Here is a 19,793-nt window from a genome sequence, read left to right as displayed (position 1 = left end):
TGACTATAACTGAATATTGCATTGTAGATCTGTTCAGGTCAGATCTTATCAAACAAGTAAAGGTTTGGGGCGATTGGACATGTGTATGTCTGAGTTATAGCACCATCATTTTTCATGGCGAATCATCGAAATTTGTCAGGCCGCCATGGAACGCCCTTTAACGAAACCTCAATTCCTTCGCAATTTAACATCGCAAAGGGCTTTAGATTACACTGACCAAGTTTGGTGCTGATCTGAATAAATCTCTAGGAGGAGTTCGTTAAAAATTCAACCCCTGGAAAATGACAAAAACAACACCAATTTTGCAGGGAAAATTAAAAATAACCGGACTTCCTGTTGGGATTCGGATTTGTACCAAGAGACTTTTTTGTAGGTATTGGTGAGATACATGTGTGTACCAATTTTTGTACATGTACGTGAAAACTAGCTCGAGGCGCACTCCGTTGAAAGGGGTATAGGTGGCGCTATCGAGCCATTCTGCCACACCCGGTGGAATATGGGCATGTCTATCTGTTCAGTTTGGGAGTCTCATCAAACATGTGAAGTTTGGGGCAGATTGGACATTGTATGTCTGAGTTATAGCAACTTCATTTTCATGGCGAATCATCGAAATTCGCCAGGCCGCCACGGACACGAACTTGAACGAAAACTCAAGATCTTCGCAATTTAACATCGCAAAGGCCTTTAGATTAGGCATACCAAATTTGGTATTGATCTGAATTAATCTCTAGGAGGAGTTCGTTAAAATACAACGCATGGAAATGGCAAAAATGACAAAAAATTTCGTCATAAAATAAAAAATATCTGACTTCCTGTTGGGTTTAGAATTTTGCTCCAAGAGTCTTTTTCGTAGGTCTTGGTGTGTTACATGTGTGTACCGATTTTCATACATGTGTGTGAAACGTAGCTTGAGGCGCACACCGCTGAACGTGTATAGGTGGCGCTATCGAGCCATTTTGCCACGCCCACTTCTGAAACCCATGTCAGACGTAAATTTTCGCCAGTTCGGAGGTGTGTGCAAATTTTCCTCACTTTTTGAGTATGTTTAGGCCTTCAAAAAGGTGATTCATTTGGCACCGTAATAATAATAATAATAATAATAATAATAAACGAAGCAGATACAATAGGGTCCTCACACCTTCGGTGCTCGGGCCCTAATAATAATAAACGAAGCAGATACAATAGGGTCCTCACACCTTCGGTGCTCGGGCCCTAATTAAAGCTGCAAGCAGCGATGAACGGGCCCTCGCACCCGGGCTCACTGCCATCGTGTGGCTTTAGTAAAAAGGTGAACGTTGAGAAATATGCATTTAAACTCATAAATATAAGTGCAATATATCAAAGTTTATTCCATATGTGTGCCAATCTTCCTGTTGCCAGCAGGTGGCGCTATCGTTATAATGGAATATTGGCCTTCAGATGTGTTCAAGCCAGGACTCTTATCACACATGTGAAGTTTGGGCAAGATCGGACATTTATGCCTGAGTTATAACATCTTTTATTCCCATGGCGAGACATCGAACTTCGTCATGGCGACATGGACATGCCTTTTAACAAAAACTCAAGATCTTCACAACTAAACATCACACAGGTCTTTAGATTAGACTGACCACAAAAAAGACATTGATGTCATAAAATTTCTAGGAGTAGTTTGTCACAGTGTAAAATATGTCACTTCCAGTTGCCAATAGGTGGTGCTATGACTATAACTGAATATTGGCATGTAGATCTGTTCAGGTGAAGAGTCTTATCAAAAATGTGAAGTTTGGGGCGGATTGGACATTGTATGTGTGAGTTATAGCACCATAATTTTTCATGGCGAATCATCGAAATTTGTCAGGCCGCCATGGACACGCCCTTTAACGAAACCTCAATTCCTTCGCAATTTAACATGGCAAAGGGCTTTAGATTACACTGACCAAGTTTGGTGTTGATCTGAATAAATCTCTAGGAGGAGTTCGTTAAAATACAACCCCTGAAAATGACAAAAACAACACCAATTTTGCAGGGAAAATTAAACATAACCGACTTCCTGTTGGGATTCGGATTTCGTACCAAGAGACTTTTTTGTAGCTATTGGTGTGTTACATATGTTTACCGATTTTCGTACATGTATATGACATGTAGCTCGAGGCGCACTCCATTGAAAATGTATAGGTGGTGCTATCGAGCCATTTTGCCACACCCAATGGAATATTAGCCTCCAGATGTGTTCAGGTCAGTACTCTTATCAAACATTTGAAGTTTGGGCAAGATCTGATATTTTATGACTGAGTTACAACAACAACTACTCCCATGGCGAGACATCGAACTTTGACATGGCGCCATGGACACGCCCTTTAACGAAAACTCAAGATCTTCTCAATTTAACATCGTACAGGCCTTTAGATTAGACTGACGACAAAAAAGACATTGATGTCAAAAATTTCTAGGAGTAGTTTGTCACAGCGTAAAATATGTCACTTCCTGTTGCCAATAGGTGGCGCTATGACTATAACTGAATATGGTCGTGTCAAACTGTTCAGGACAGGAGACTCAGCAAACATGTGAAGTTTGGGGCAGATTGGTCATTGTATGTCTGAGTTATAGCAACTTCCTGTTTCATGGCGAATCATCGAAATTCGCCAGGCCGCCACACACAGGCCCTTCAACGAAAACTCAAAAGCTTCGCAATTTAACATCGCAATGGCCTTTAGATTAGGCATACCAAATTTGGTGTTGATCTGAATTAATCTCTAGGAGGAGTTCGTTAAAATACAACGCATGGAAATGACAAAAATGACACAAAATTTGCTCATAATATTAGAAATAACCGACTTCCTGTTGGGTTTCGGATTTTGCTCCAAGAGACTTTTTTGTAGGTATTGGAGAGTTACATGTGTATACCGATTTTCATACATGTACATGAAACGTAGCTCGAGGCGCACACCGTTGAACGTGTATAGGTGGCGCTGTTGAGCAATTTTACCACACCCACTTCTGAAACCCATATCGGACGTAAATTTTCGCCAGTTCTGAGGTGTGTGCAAAGTTTCATGACTTTTCGAGCATGTTTAGGCCCTCAAAAATGCGATTCATCTTAGAGAAGAAGAATAATAATAATAATAATAATAATAATAATAATAAACGGAGCAATTCCAAGAGGGTCCTCACACCATCGGTGCTCGGGCCCTAAAAACAAAGCAGATACAAGAGGGTCCTCGCACCTCGGTGCTCGGGCCCTAATTATGAAATATTTGTGCAATTTGAAATAACTGTTTTCTATTTTAATTTATTTAAAATTTTATTTTATTGCTGATTTTACATTAGCAATGAATAGTCTTCAGTGTCACATGATCCTTCTATTAATAGCCTCCTATTATTAGCAATGTTTAAATTATTTGTGCCTAATATTTTGTGGAAACTGTTTCATTTTTCCAAGATTCTTTAATGAATAAAAGTAGAGAAATGCAGGATTGTTTGGTTTGTTTTTCAGGTCTTTACTGTCACATTTTATCAATTTGAAGCAGAAATAAATCTTGCTAATCCCAAATCAGACAAAACCATCAAAGACAGTCTGAACTATCCTGTTAAGTTCTTGTTTGTACATAACTGATGCATAAACTGATGTATTTTTTGATATGAAATCAAATTTTAAATGACATTTCTACAATCCTGAGTTATATTGTGCTTTACAAACTGTGAAGTTACTTTCACAGTGGTGTGCACAAACTGACCTGGAGCTTTTTTCAATCTCCTCCTCGCTGCTTTTGTTCCAACGTGGGAAGTGTTCAACCTTCGCATATGTTACAGAAGAATCGATTTGTCAGGCATAAAGTTTTGTCTCATAAACTTTAACCTATATGATATTTTCTCTATGGTCACACTTTAGGCATAAAACCTCAAAGAATTTTACATGAAAATACCTCAAGGGTGTGTTACTCTTACAAATCAATAGGAAACTCTTAACAGTCACTCCGTTCCGCTTAATAATGCAGACTTGCTTTGAGAATTGTGATATGTGAATATATTCTTTAATGTGTTTATTGTGAGGACTGCAACAAGTCAGAAAACTAAAAGAAATGAACAAAGAGAAGTGTTGATCATTAAGAAAACTGATCAACAACAGCCCCAGCAGCTCGATCATTAGTTGGGCGTTTTCATAACATGTTGATATTGATTTAATTTTTCTTCTGTGCGGCAATGGCTTTGAAGCATTCTCACTATTCATCTGAATATGATTAATGCGTCCTTAAACTAGCTCAGAATACTAGTGTTCAAGGTTGAAACACTTTCAAACAACGTGTAATTGATGATGTTTTAGTGGAACAGTAGTTACCACAGTCAACAAGAAAGATGTATCTCTGTGTGGGCCTGAGCACATGACCTCCCCGCGGGACAGCCTACTTTTAGATGCTCCTCTAACTCTACATGATAATGATACCAGCCTCATTTTAGCCTGCCATAGTTACATATAAAAGAATCACAAATAGGATTAATAAGGGTTAATAGAGCTGAATGCTCTTATGGGTTTCCCTGTTCTAGAGAAAACTTTATAAATAACACTAAAGTGGCATAAGTAGTACATCCTTTTTCCATCTGCATTGTTCCAGGACCAACAAGGATTTGCATTAAGCTACTGGAATGAAATAGTTATATAATGAACCACTATGCACTCTTAAAAATAAGTGTTCCAAAAGGGGATGTTCACAGCAATGCCAGAAGAAACTATTTTTGATTCTCCTAAGAACCTTTGAACAAAAAAAATTAATAAATTAAAAATATTCTAACTATGAAGAACATTTTAACATGTTTCCATGAAGACCTTCCAAGGTTCTTCATGGAACCTTCAATACTTCAAAGACATTAATGAATTTAAACCATTTAAATTCAATTGAAATTGTTTTAATGAAAAAAACAAAAAGTGCAACAAAAAATTATTGAATTGAAAATATGCTTCAAATTCCAGGGACCGATAGAGGGGCTACTAGTCTATAATATAAGAAAAAGAAAAAAAGAAAAAAGATTTTTACTTTTTATTTTTAGGGCTCTCTAATCAATCATGTTCACTTATGAATGAATTATGATTCAAATACATTTGCTTTTGCTCAATGGCAAGCAAAGCCGATTATGTAATTTAATTGTATTTATAAAATCTTACTAAATATTTGTCTCACAGTGGATTTTTTTTATTAGTTTGAATGCATGGAAAATACATAGCTATTTATATTTTAGATAGGGAGTCCTCAAAAGTGAATCCCCATTTTTGGGAGTATCAAATTGAGAAGTTTCCAGCCTCTGCTTTAAGACAAAGATCAGTTACATAGTTATAAAAGTTAAAATAAAGATCAGTTTTAGTCTTTTGAAAACGTTTCAAACTCAAAATCTACATTTTGTCTGTTTCTGTTATTATAGAGACAACACAAAATGACCAATAAAGTGCCACTAAGTAATTGCAACAAACAGCAGGCAGATATATAGTAGAAAATGGTTTGAAATAACAGTACAATTCTCTTGTAATGGTGTGATGACTCCAGTGATGTGTTTTCAACCATGAAACTGCCACCTTGAGCTAAAGTGGTAATGTTACAGCAATTGCGGTAACAGGATGTCAGAAATGGTCAGTTATTCCATCCAGACATAATTTATCTGTAAATTAGTGACTTGTGAAATACCTTGAACCATATACCTCACTTTTTATCCACCATAATCTCCACCAAAAGTTTAAAAACGCTGCCCATTAAGGCTTTGGATGCTTTTCATACGAAAATAAGATATTAATAACTAAATAAAATAATCAAATAAATTAATAAAATATATTCTAATGCAGACAAAGATAGCCATTTTATCTGAATTCCTTCAGATGCATCGCTTTTCTGCTATTATTGGCCTCAGCTGCAATGTAAATAAGCTTAAGACTCATTAAACGCTACATTTTTTCTTTGTGACGTGGAGGAGGCGATGTCCCCTTTGAGAGCATGGCTGTTCACAGTCTTTGCCTGTCCTTCTACCTGATTCAATCTCTGAGATGGATCAGCATAGCTCTATTCAATCTGTCCCCCAAGTCCCTGCAAAATAAAGCTTATCTGCCTCCAGCAGTCCACTTTTTTATGCTTTATATGGAGAAATGAGATACTGTACCTGGCTGCCCTACACTAGGTGATCATTGCAATCTAGATTGCAAGTGGGCTCAGCAATATTCATAATCTTTTATTTCCCTTTCTTTTTAAGGGAATCTACACAATGTAAATGTGACATTATCGGTTTTTGACTCACTTACAATGACAGCATGGAATCCTTAAAATCCTTAATATCCTTTTCTGCATATTGACAGAAAATGTGCCGTTTAGTAAGTGTCACAGATATATATGTGTGTATGTGTGTATAAATATATACTGTATATATAGCATCATACAACAACTCAAAACCAATTTAGCTATTACTTAAAATATAATGAAAACAATTATCATGTACATCCCAAGAATCTTTTTGCTTGTTCAGTCTGCCCTCTGGTGGCATAAAATGAATTTTTGGAGATTCCACAAGCTTGCTAAAATTCCTAAACAGATAAAGTTTTAATGCGGGCAGCAGAGAGCATTCAATCTACAGAAGAGAATATTCCAGTTGTCTTTGAAGAAAGTCTTGTATTCTGCTAACATGTGGTACCAAGTAGGAGTTGTATTAACCTCTCTTCCACTTTATGTCTCCTCTTTCATAAATATCAATGAATAATTTACATGTTTTTAGCCAGAATAAAACTGTCCCGTCAGAACATATGAAACCAGTTAAATCTATGCCAATGGCCCTATGGGTTTTGTTGGCCTTGCTGTATGTTGATTTCTTTAGCAAGAGATGATGAGTAGTTTGTATGTGCACTGGGCACCGCTCTCTATCTACAGAGGTCTTTTCACCAAAATTGCCCGGTTCTTCCGTCACAGCTGGAGGTCAGTAGCTGCTTTACAGAATAGATGGCTTCAGGGCACTGTAACTGCATCCCAGTTCCCCACAGGGTTTCCAGATAAACACACAAACACACACACACACACACACACACACACACACACACACACACACACACACACACACACACACACATATCTCAGCAGTGCAGCTGCTATCCACCTTCATAATGAACCCTGCCACCTGGAACAGCTATATATACAGTGGGATCCAAAAGTCTGAGACTGTGTTAAAAAATAAAGGCTTTCTTTGACTCAAACTTGAAATGAACAAAGTAAAAAAAAAAAAAATTAAAAAAAAAATTAAATTAAGAGGAAATGTTTAAGATTCTGCACTATTTCTATGTATGTTCTCTATGGATTCTCTTTGGAATTCTGAAATTAATGTGTTGCATTTTTTTTATTCAATTTATACATTTAATTTTACTTTGAATTCAGATCAGTGTTCATGAAAAATGTTTAAGAAATGTGCTTTTGTGCTATAATACTCTACAAAGCTGGTTATATATTTCATGTTGTTGTCATTATATCACCACACTTAATACTAAGAAAGTAATAAATGATGACATTTATGCATTGTATTTGTGGAAATCAATCGATTAATTAAATTTAAATTATCTTATTGCATCAATAGAAACAGACCATATTTATTAAATTATCCTATTACATCAGTAGAAGCAGACCATGGAATGAAATGAAAAACCTGAAAAATAGCAGTGATGTAGGAAATGAGGTGGCCAGGGTGCGGGAGTGCCAACGTTTCATTGTCCATTATACAATTTGAGCACAGAATGCTGAAACCTTTTATAAGCTTTTATTTTTATTTTATATGTATAAGATAAAAGCCATCATGTTACTGCAAATCTAAATTAAATACTGATATAAATTATGATGCTAGCTGCCAAGAGAGATTCTGGAGGTTGGAAGCTATAACAATATAAGGCTTCCACCAGATGGTGGTGTTGAACGTTTATGGTGAAAATAACCATGGGAGAGATACTATATGGGGTCAGATAAGTGAGCAACAAAGTTTATTCATTCAGGCTTAAAACTGAAATGCAAATTAAATTGAACAAAAGAGTCAGTTTAACTTATGTATATTTGCATTCTTTATGTCTCTCCTAAAGATGTTGCCTTTGGTTTAACTCTTAAATTGTCTTGAATTGTAACTGACCATTTCTGTTATCATGTTGGAAAGATTTAAAGCCTGATCGGATGTCAGTTTATAGTGGCATTATAATAATATTAGTTTAATTATTGTACCTTTACCTTACCTTTTGATTGTTTCATACATGATAGACAGGAAAGATGCCGTATAGTTTAGGTGGGCTTTTTTTTTTTTTTTCCAGTGGACAAGTCTGGAATTAATATGTATGCTGCTTTCAAGATTGCAAAATCATATCGATGTTAGCATTAAGTCACTGATTGCCAGTCATATACAATAATGTTTCATCATGTATCATCATTTATCATGTATCATCATTTATTTAGTCATAATTTGATGTCTGTGAATTTCAGTCATGTGAACTTGTTTCACATGCTAATCTTTTATTGTGTCCGGCACCTGACAAGTCCCATATTACACAAATATTTTACCTGCAAACAGGATTTATTTCTTAAGTTCTGGCTGTGTCTATGACGTTATTCTTCATGACCTTATTTGAATATGCTGCCATGTAAACTACTCCAAGCTCTCTGTCTTCGTTTGCACTATTCAAGCTGATTTTTATTCAGTCAGTGCTTTAAGGTGCACAAGCTCAAAGCCTCTTTACACAAGATCAAGGCTAACTGTATTCTTTCTGATTTATGCTGTATTGGCTTTCAGATTTTTTAAAAAGAAGTCTATTCCACCTAACAAAGTATCTCTAACTGATTCCAGCTAATTTAAAAGCAATTCCAAAGGTTCCTGACAGGCTGTTATTCTTCTAACAAATAGACTACAGTTTGAGCTGTGTTCAGAACAAACTTGTGCTCTGATCTGAATTTGTGTTAATGCATTTTATGGAACTACTGCATGGGAGCTGGGCTAGTGTAACTTAAAAAGGTTACATTTTATGAATCTTTTTTATATCCATATACCGTTGTTCAATATCATTATCTCATGATAATAAGATGAAATGTCTCCTGAGCACCAAATCAGCATATTAGAAAAATTTCCTGAAGGATCTTGTGACACTGAAGACTTTGCCATCAAATAAATAAATAAAATGATAACATGTATTAAAATACAAGATGTTTAATTTAAAATGCAATATATTACAATATGAATGTTCGTAATGTATTGTTGACCAAATAAATGCAGCCTTGTTGATCATGAGGCATCTTTCAAGAACATTAAAATAATAATAATAATAATAATAATAATAATAATAATAATAATAATAATAATAATAATAATAATAATAATTATAATAATAATTTTTACTGACCCCATACTTTTGAATGGAATTCTAACATTTCTCCTTCCCAGGAAAACATGAAAAAAAAAAAAATGTTGAGTGTTTGTCTGCTATTGTGGACCTTCAACAAATTCACTTGGATAATATTTCAAATTTTCCAGTCTGCATTATTATACCCAATAGTTTTTGTTTTGTGTATTACACTTGTCTTGAAGACTTGATTTTGCATCACAGCAGTGGCATCAATGGAAAGTGAAAGAGTTAAAGGGATTCAGGCCAACTTCATTCAACAACGGTGTGAGTGTCTGACGAATGATAGTTGCACAACAGTCTTGCCTCAGCAGACTGCAAGAAAGGCTAGTGTCAAACAAAGAGGGGGCAGAGAGAGACGGGAGACAAAAGACTGGGGGATGGGTAATGCATACTGTAAGTCACAGACGCCACAGAAAGTGACCTTGTGGTCTTCAGGTGGATTACATCCTCAAATCCTGCCTAAACTGAAGCTTTTGCTTCCTACTTTAATGGATTTTTTTTTTTTTTTTTTCATATTCAGTAGCATTATGTTGTCTGTCCTAAATTCCACAATGGAACTGAATTTAATTCCTACTATAGAAGTTTTAATGATGCTGTTGAAGTAATGGAATTTCTCTTTCGCTCTCTCTCAACGTTTCTACTTCCTGGTTCCATTTCCTTAATCAGTTAACTGCCAAGTTTATCACTCCATGTCCTTTTTTCTGTAGATAGTTGATGTGCTTTAATGGAAAATATATCTTTCATATCTCTCAAACACATCTTGCTAAATTGGGGCAGCTCCTCTATAAAAATTGAAATCTTTAATGCTCAAGTTTGGACTTGGATCACTATGGCCTGAATATGCTGAAAAACCATGATGTAGATTGTACACACTATACTGTCAAAAAAGTGCATTCACTTCTGTTCTTGTTTACATATCATTGTGGAACAAAGATAAATTCTGTAAAGCCCTCAGTGGAAAAGCTATGGTCATTGAGAGGTTGTTTGCACAATATTACAGTCAGGGCATCTATCGGATTATCGTTTTCCAACAAATCATTCCCTAAAGAAAAGCTGGCGATCATAAGCATCATGAGGCAGCATAATTATATTTACTGACTGTTATGGGACTGCAACTTAATATGCTTTGTTCTTTTCTTTTGTTCTTTTCTCTTTTTTGCCTTAGTGCTGTGTATAATCATGGCCATTTTTTTTTTTTTTTTTTTTTTTTTTAGCTATATATCTATTTGTACATAACATGATATCTGACATCATGAAACTTTCCATTCTTATTGTATGCAATCACACCTACTGTACAAGCATCTTGCAATTATTTTGTAATTTTGACATTTTTGTATGCAATCTTTTTGTTTTTCAGAGTGAAATAACAAATAAATAATATAATACTTATTGTTTGCAGCAAACATGAAAAGAGATTTTTTATTTTTTTTCATCAGTCAATTTCAGGTGACTGAAAAATTGCTGAAATAGTGTTTAGCAATGCCTAATGTTGTTAATCTATGTTCTATGGGAATACTTCCTCTTTCATGTGTAAAATGTCCTTTCAGGCCTCAGAGAAAGTTGTATATATTACATTTGTGCAGTAAGATGTTCTAGCTTGGCAGGTTTTCTGTTGCACTGTATTCATTGGTGGTCCAAACCAGTTAACAATGTCTTTTTACAAATGGAGAGTGAAAATTATCTTCAGTGTTGAAAAGAATCACTGTTCAGAATGAGCACTGCTGATGAAATAAAACCTTGAGAACAGGTGTTTCCAAAAGGTGCAACCAGGCAGAAAGTCACATGACAATGACTCATCAAGCTACTCAATGTAAAGAAACCAATCTTGTGATTTTTGTCCGAAAGTTCATTGTTATATAAGCAAAGAAAATTCACATCTCTTGACCATAATTAATCACATCTTTTTATCATGTAAGAAATATATACTAGAAAGGCAAGAGTTTAAGAATCAGCTATGGGAAATAGGTATATTAGAATATAATTTAAAAAAATATATATTTTTAAAAAAGTTGGTATTATCTCTTCTCAGGTGTTCTGGATCTAGACTGAAGCTTGTGTAGATCCTAGATGTCAATCCCGTGGCAGAAACGGAGAAGCAAACAGAGACATAATTAGCATAGCTGCTGTTCTAACCAAGCAAAATGTATTTGTCTAACCCAAGCTATAGAATAGTAATGTGCATTTGATCAAATATCAAATGCAGTACAAGATTATGAGATGCATTATTTGAATGCTTGGCCAAAGAGATGCGTTTTTAATCTAGATTTAAACAGAGAGAGTGTGTCTGAACCCCCAAACGTTATCAGGAAGGCTATTCCAGAGTTTGGGAGCCAAATGCAAAACAAAAAAAGCTTTCTACTGTACCTCTGTAAAAAAAAAAAATAATAATTCATTTTTAGCTTCATCTGACCATAGAAGCCAGTCCCATTTGAAGTTCCAGTCATGTCTGATTACTGAATTCACTTTAGTGTATTTTTGGATGAGCTAGGAGAATTTCTCTTGTAACCCTCCCAAACAACATGTGATGTTGTCAGGGATCTGGAAGGAGGACCCAATTGCAGTGCAAGGTAACAAGGTTTTATTGAGAAGACAGACTGATACAAGAGGGTAGTGGAGTGCACAAGAGATACCACAACTGGAACACAGTAAACAGACACAGCTAGGGAAGGCCACTAGGACAGCTTCAGAAAACAACTGGCAGAATGCTTTGGCAACAGAGGGGACAGCAAGACCAGGCTGATGGAGAAGACCACACAAGAAACCATAGAGCAGAGCTCAGACAATTAGACCGCCGACTCTGAAGCAGACCAAGTGCCAGGCAGGTAGAACCAGGGCAGGACACTCGGGAACGGGTCAGGAACTCAAAAATATAAGCCAAATAAAATAATAAAAAGTAAAGCAAAAATGTTTTTTTTACCAATTTAACCAACTTAATATCAAACAAAACCAAGAATCAGGGCTAGAAAACAAAAAAACGAAAACTAAGTGAACTACAGTATTACAAATAAGAGATCAGGCAGGGACATATATTCAGCCACAGACAGTGACCAAGGGAGTGAAAATGACCACAAACCAGCAAATGAGTAAGGGACACTATAAATAGGGAGGAACACACATGAGGTACAGGTGAGCACAATTATACAAACAAGGCTAACAAGAGGGCGTGGTAAAGAGAAAACAAAGAGGAGGGGCTAAGGAACATTGCTGAAAAACAATTACCAAGGCCATGTGCTGACACAAGAAACAAAACAAACAGAGTGACAGTGCAAAACCCTGACAGATGTAGGTTCTGTTTGAGAATTTTTTAAAAGGTTTTCTGAACCCGAGATTCAACTATTTATGCAATTCTCCAGCTGTGACCCTTGGAGAGTCTATAGCCACTCAAACTCTCCTTCTCACCGCACATTAGAACGATATAGGCACACAACATCTTCCAGGCAGATTCGTAACATTTAATGTTGATTGAAAATTCTTCATTATTGCCCTGATGGTGGAAATGGGAATTTTCACTGCTCTAGCTCTTTTCTTAAAGCCACTTCACCAATTTGTGAAGCTCAATTATCTGCTGCACATCAGAAATATATTCTTTGTTTTTCTCATTGTGATGGATGATTAAGGGAATTTGGGCTTTGTTTTCCCTCCTCTTTACATTTCTGTGAAACAGGTAGCCATGGCTGGATAATTTCATGTTATAATCACACTGGAGTGCTCAAAATTGTGAATATGAATGGGAATATATTTCAGAGATATTTTACTCATAAGAATTTCTAGGGGGTACCAATAATTGTGTCCAACAAGTATTTGAGAAAAACCTTTATTTTATAATGGTACCCCCCACCCCAATATAATAAATTCTTATTATCCAGTGAGAGGATACATAGTCTGGATGTTAACATTAGTAGCTACATCCCTATCTCTCTCTTTATCCACCAAGGGATCCTTGGCCTGGAAAAAGTATATGATCCCAGCTGGGATTTTAATAAGTTCCTCCTCATTTGCCTTAAAACTTTTGGTAAAAAGTTGTCTTTCTTGGATTGCAGCTCTCTCTCTCTCTCTCTCTCTCTCTCTTGTTTTATTTGTATTTTTATTATTATTATTATTATTATTATTATTATTATTATTATTATTATTATATTAGTATAAAACAAAACTTGAGCACCACATTACATTTTCTTACAGAGTATGGGTGCCTGGAAAAGTTTGCATGGTAAAATATTCTGTTCAGGCATGATTAGTTATGTCTAAGCAGAGCTGTCTCTCAAAGTAATGTCATCCTTGACTTACTTCATAGTTATTGCTTACAGCAACTTAGTGTCCTCATTTCAGAGTGTGTATGCTGTGCAAAGCCTGTGCATTTGTGTATGTGTGTGTGTTTTGTCAACGTCACCCGTGTCCTCTGCTGTTGAAAACCCTTGTGGCAGATTTCCACTTGGGTGTACATTTGTTGCTAGGATACAGCAAACGCCTGTAGTTCACCCCAACCCTTCATGTGAATATGTAAAGGTTTTTGAATTAGCCTAAGATTTAGAGTTACCGAAACATTGAGTCAGTGTGAGGCACTTCAATTCCCAAATTACATTAGAGAAGATATGTATTACAGAATGAGCCACTTTAGTTAATGTCAGTATAAAGAAAATTGAGTGTGAATTGAATTGATTACTGAGCAATTCTACCTTAGCAGCTTTATGTGCCAATCATTTTCTTAGACAAGCTTTTGCTCTTTAAAATTAATTTAGTCTGTGGAGAATCTGTCATTTTTAAGTACAGAATAAAATAAAATAAAATGTATGTTTATGTACGATTTTATATATATATATATATATATATATATATATATATATATATATATATATATATATATATATATATATGCCCTCTTTCATTTTCATTTTGACTTCCATCTAATTGCATTTTTAATTAGTCTGATTGGAGCTCTTTAAAGTCTAAAACATGACGTGACAGGCCTGCTTCAGTCTCCACTGTGTCTCACTGTACCGTATACTGTAGTACTTTCATCCCTGTATGTGGGGGCTGGGACAGAGGGACGACACTGGCAAGCTGGTGGTGATATCCAGGTCACGTTCAGACCATTGGGAACGCTTGTCTTCTTCACGGGTCATCCATAATAATCTAAAGAGCTACTGTTTCTCAGTAAATATAACTTTTTAAATGCAGCATGTGAAAAATGTATAAAGCCCTGAATCATTCATGATGGCTTGATAAGTACTGCCAGCGTGGGAGGTGTATTAAAATGCAACATCTAAACTGCACCAAGGGATGCTATGGGGAAGAATGATGTTTAACCCCAAACCAAAATAAACGTAATCTACTTTGGCAGACAGGAAAGATAAGCACATGGCTTAAAGTTGTTGTGTCAATCAAAAATGCTATGTTGACAGATTAAACAATTACCCCGTTATGCCAGACCCTTTGCATTAAATCCCACTGTTTCTAGCTCATGATAAATGATGAACAGGCAGTTGCCATGACAACCATCTTAAGTCAAGCATCGGAAGAGCAAGAGGAAGAGATCCAGAAATGAAAGGGGGTGGGGTGGATAGAGAGCCTTGGCTTGTGTCTGGAAGGCTTCTCTTGAGCGTGTGGGTGCTGAAGCTGCAGCTGACCCGGAGCAGCCTGGGGAACAGGGCTAATGAAACACAATCAATCTGTCTTTATTCTGCTGATGAAGACACTAGCACAGGGTGCATGCATATACATGCTTTTTAATTAGAGATCCTTCTGCTGTTGGGTCTATGTAGAGGTGCAGTTGTGGAGGAGAGAATGTCCTGTGCAAACATGTTGGCCAAAAAAAGAAACAGCTTTCACTATGACCTACACAATGAGGTCAATTGGTTTCACTTGACAGGCATGCTATTATTGTTAGATGACCGTATTCTATTCTATTCTATTCTATTCTATTCTATTCTATTCTATTCTATTCTATACAATACTAAGAAATAAAATACAATAAAAGAAATTATTATGTTTTCGATTAAGGGTACTTTTGTTTTTGTAAAAAAAAAAAAAAAAAAACACCTTGACATGTCGCACCTACATGTTTACATTTTGTCATGTTTTTAATGTTTTTCAAGGTAAAGTGTTTTATTATTATTATTATTATTATTATTATTATTATTATTATTATATATAATATAATATATTTTTTTAATCCTCTGAACACATGACATTTTACAACCTGAACTAACCTTGCCTTGTCATAAAAGGTCAAATTATCTTATTTTAAAAAAGTCATTACATGTATGATTTACATTTTAAAGTGTTTGTAAAGTATATTTGCAGTCAGTAATTTTATCCCTTAAAATTCGTTGTTAATCAAACTGGCATATTTAACCCATTTTTCTAGTGAGAATATTGTCATAAAAATGGTTTTAATAAATAATGCCACACCATGAATATGCAAATTGGTTCCCGCCTCCACTCGGTCAAACCAGCTTGGACCGGCTCCACTTTCAGTTGTTTAACTGAATTATATTAGTAAATGCTACACATAGGCAAGTGGCAATATTGATTAAGTCATTGAATATCTGATTCCGAAAAAGAACAGAAGAACAGGTTTTATTCAATTATATGTACAGTATAGGATGCATACGTATAATTATTTGTAGAAAATGCTCAGCATTGTTGACTAAAGAATTCTGCACAAGTTTTCTTACTATATAATTGAAAATGCTTGAATAAACACTTGAGCATATTAGATTTCTCCAACAAAGGGGGAAAACAGATTAGCAGCAGTGTGTAAGGTTCAAAGTATTTTTCAAAGAAAAACAATTAGGGGTGTGTTCTGACCACAAGATGATCATTACACCGTTTGAGTGGCTGTAAAGTGGAACAATGAAACCTGACATCAAATTAATCTGAACAATTACACACACTATATGACATTACATGTGCTTTCATGAACACACAGACACACACACACAAAATGAGCGTTTTAAGTGAACTGTGTTGCACAAAGAAAGAGATAATTAACCATTTAGATGAGCATGTGCATGTGTGTTTTGAGCTGGTGTGTGAATGTGAGTGTATTAGTTTCGGTTTACCTTCACCCAGACATCGGCCTGTGCCTTTTGTCCTGTGGGAAGTCTTTGCCACAGCTGGGTTCATTGTACCTGCAAAATTATTATTATGATTAAAGACATGAATGCAACATGAGCAGAAGCTTTGCACTGAAAACACTCTTCACACAAACACAAACTCTATCAGTCCAGCTCTACAGATAAGCCACACATCTCTGTTTTCTCACATTCTGTTTTAAAGACTAATTTAATTGCACAATAAAATACATAAGCATTTGTCGGGGGTAAAGCAGTTCCAGGTTAAGTTCACTTCTGTGTGCATGTGCTCTGCATGTCTCCTGTCACACTGTTTTCTGTGTGTTTAAATCCAGACATATCTCCTGTTAATTAGTTATACTCATTATATACATTATAAGCTTTTATTATATTAGATTTTTTCAGTGTTTATTTCTATTAAAGCCACTTTCAGTTTTGCTCTGCTAATAATCCTCCGGGATGAGGCCACATACTGTAACTAACATGTAGAATTCAACACACGTCTGTCTGACTAACTTTAAGTGAACAGGTGGTAATTTGCATAGTAATGCCATATAATTCCAGCTGTAAAGAGTTAACAGCTGATCTTTAGTGGAAGTTTGGGTGTAGAAGGAGAAATTAAACTGTCTTAGACTGAGGGGGACAGTGTTTGGTGTGATGGTTTAAAATCATTAGTTTGGTATACTTTTAACTGCAATTTAATATTAAATATTATAACTGTACTTTTAACTGCTTGTTTTATGTTTTATTTGGTTAAAAAGTAATTAGGTGCTTAAAATAGGAAATAGTGTATTATATTGTAAAAAAAAATATTTATTTCTGGAGATAGGAGAGCTGATAACATTTTTTAGTTTGGAGTTGGTAAGTTTCTATTTTATTGTATCAGACATCTTAAGAATTCTCACTAAGGCTGCATTTAATATATAAAATACACATCAAAAATGTTAAATATGATTGCAATTTAAATTAACTGTTATCTATTTTCATTTATTTTGAAATGTAAATTATATCTGCCATAGCAAAGCTAAATTTACAGCAGCCATTAATTGCATCTATACTATACATACTGTATATTTTTGTCTTCAATGAATAAAAGGTTCAAAAGGAACAGCATGTACTTGAAATATTTTTTTTTTCACATTATAAGTGTCTTTACTGTTGCTTTTCATCAATTTAATATTCCTTGCTGAATAAAAGTATTAATTTCTGTTTTTTATAAAAACAAGAATGTATAAGTTTTGCAGTTACACACATGCAATAATACCAGAAGAATATTGTGACACCTCCCATATGAGCCTGCCCTGGACTGACCAGCCACGTTGCTAAATGATGCTGAGGGCTGCTTTTTCCATCTTCATAGTGACACACCATGTTCATGCATAAGCTGCAGTGTTTGATGCCTTGGGAGAGAGTATGTTTTGAATAATATCTAAGTTAATACTTGTTCAAAGCAATCACTTCCGCAAAGTCTGTGCTAATTTCTGTTTATTTTAATAAAATAAAATAAAATAAACCAATAAATATACCGTCATTGAATTATGTTCATTTTAAAATGCAGAAACAATAATATTCTGAAAGCTTTTAAAGAGATTCCATAATAATTTAATACAGCTTTACAAAAGTAACAATTATTATCTGATATGATTCATATCATATTTTTTTATTATGTTTCATTATAAATATTTTGATTATTATCATTATTATTATTTTTTTTTTACTCTTTGTTATTTGTACTGTATATGAATCACTATTAAACGTATTAAAATCCATGAAAGAGGCTTACACCATAAGAGTAAGTGCCCTGTACTATGAAATACGTGTTCAGGTGCTGGAGTCTGATTAAAGCAACAGTAAACCACACCCTTTTCCACCAACTTGAGGCAGCACACAGTCCAGACCTCCTCATACACCGTCAACACACTTCGTGGACAGAGCACGGGACACCTTTTAACAAAATTCTAAATGCCTCGTCCACTCATTTCTTAGAATCAAAAAAAGGTAGTGAGAGCAACAGCAAAGTAATGAGTCATGCTTTGAGCGGGTCAGTAGGTCAGTGTTTTTACTAAAACTGGTGGATAAATATCTGGAGAAGGGGAGGGATCATCAATATGCATTAAGTAGTCCCTAATTTCAAAGCTTTCCAGGGAATAGTATTTCATTGCAGTACAAATACATCATGTAATACAAAGAAAGCTAGGCTCAAGGAGAGCAGAATGCAGAAAAAAGATGTATTGTTCTCTGTCTAATTGCTGCAGCACATCAGTTTTCCCTCGTTCGTCTACAGTATACAACTGATGATTACTGATTCCACTTAGCAGAAGTCTTTGCAGTGCTTTGAGTTTTGTATTATTAATTGGCCAAGAATGAAATATTTAAATTCTCTTGAGCCCTGCTATATCATGGTGACCAATGGAGCTTTAGAATATCACAAATGTAATGTCTTTTTATTTAAAGGACCTGCTTATAGGGGGCTTATGTACTGCCTTCAAATCCATGAAAGATGTTCTGTCAATGTACAGTATCTGATTAGATCATCCATAATCCATTACTGCACTGTAATCATGCACTACAGCATGAACTTCTACTTTAATCTGCAAGTTACAACAGATGATTAGGCAATGCTTGTTGAATCGTTATGCTTGTTTTGAATATATAAAACAAGCAGTTTTAATCTTAGAGCATACAAACCACCTTTTTTAAAATTGGAAGGGGACTGTATAGAAAGAGTAAATTGCCATAAATACTTGGATCTATGGCTTGATGAAAGGCTGGGTTTTAATATGAAAATCTAAAGAAAATAATAAATAAATAAATAAAACGTTCAGACCTTAATTGGTTTTTCTCTTTCATATAAAAATGCTTTTCTTTAGAAGCAAAAGGAGAAGTTACTTCCTCTCAGTGTTGGACTGTGGTGATGTGGTTTATATGATTGCAAACTTATCCATCGTGGACTTCTTTTGTGAGTGAGTAAATGAACATGCTCTCTCCATGTTGCATTTGTGCTCTCATTCCAGTCCTTCATTTATGAGTGGAAATATTCATATTTATTCCAGTTTTGCTGATTTTAAATGCCAATTTCTATAAAAATGTTTTTATTGCTGTCCTTTTCAGTTCAGTTAGCTGCCGGTTATTAGTTGTGTATGCTGCTTGTGCTTATCCTGTGTTTTGAGTCATCTTGGATTACTATTAAATGTTATTTGGATTACCTTCATCTTTGTTTGCCTCCCTTCATAAGCAGTAGCCCCTCACTGTGATACACTAGATCCAGGGGGCATGTGGGTTTGTGGATACCATAAATTATGGATTACTCACAGGTTTCATACTGGCCAAACCAAGGCCAGTGCTTCTGA

Source organism: Carassius auratus, unplaced genomic scaffold (genome assembly GCF_003368295.1).
Source record: "Carassius auratus strain Wakin unplaced genomic scaffold, ASM336829v1 scaf_tig00041803, whole genome shotgun sequence".
Taxonomy (NCBI): domain Eukaryota; kingdom Metazoa; phylum Chordata; class Actinopteri; order Cypriniformes; family Cyprinidae; genus Carassius; species Carassius auratus.
This window is presented reverse-complemented; position numbering follows the sequence as displayed.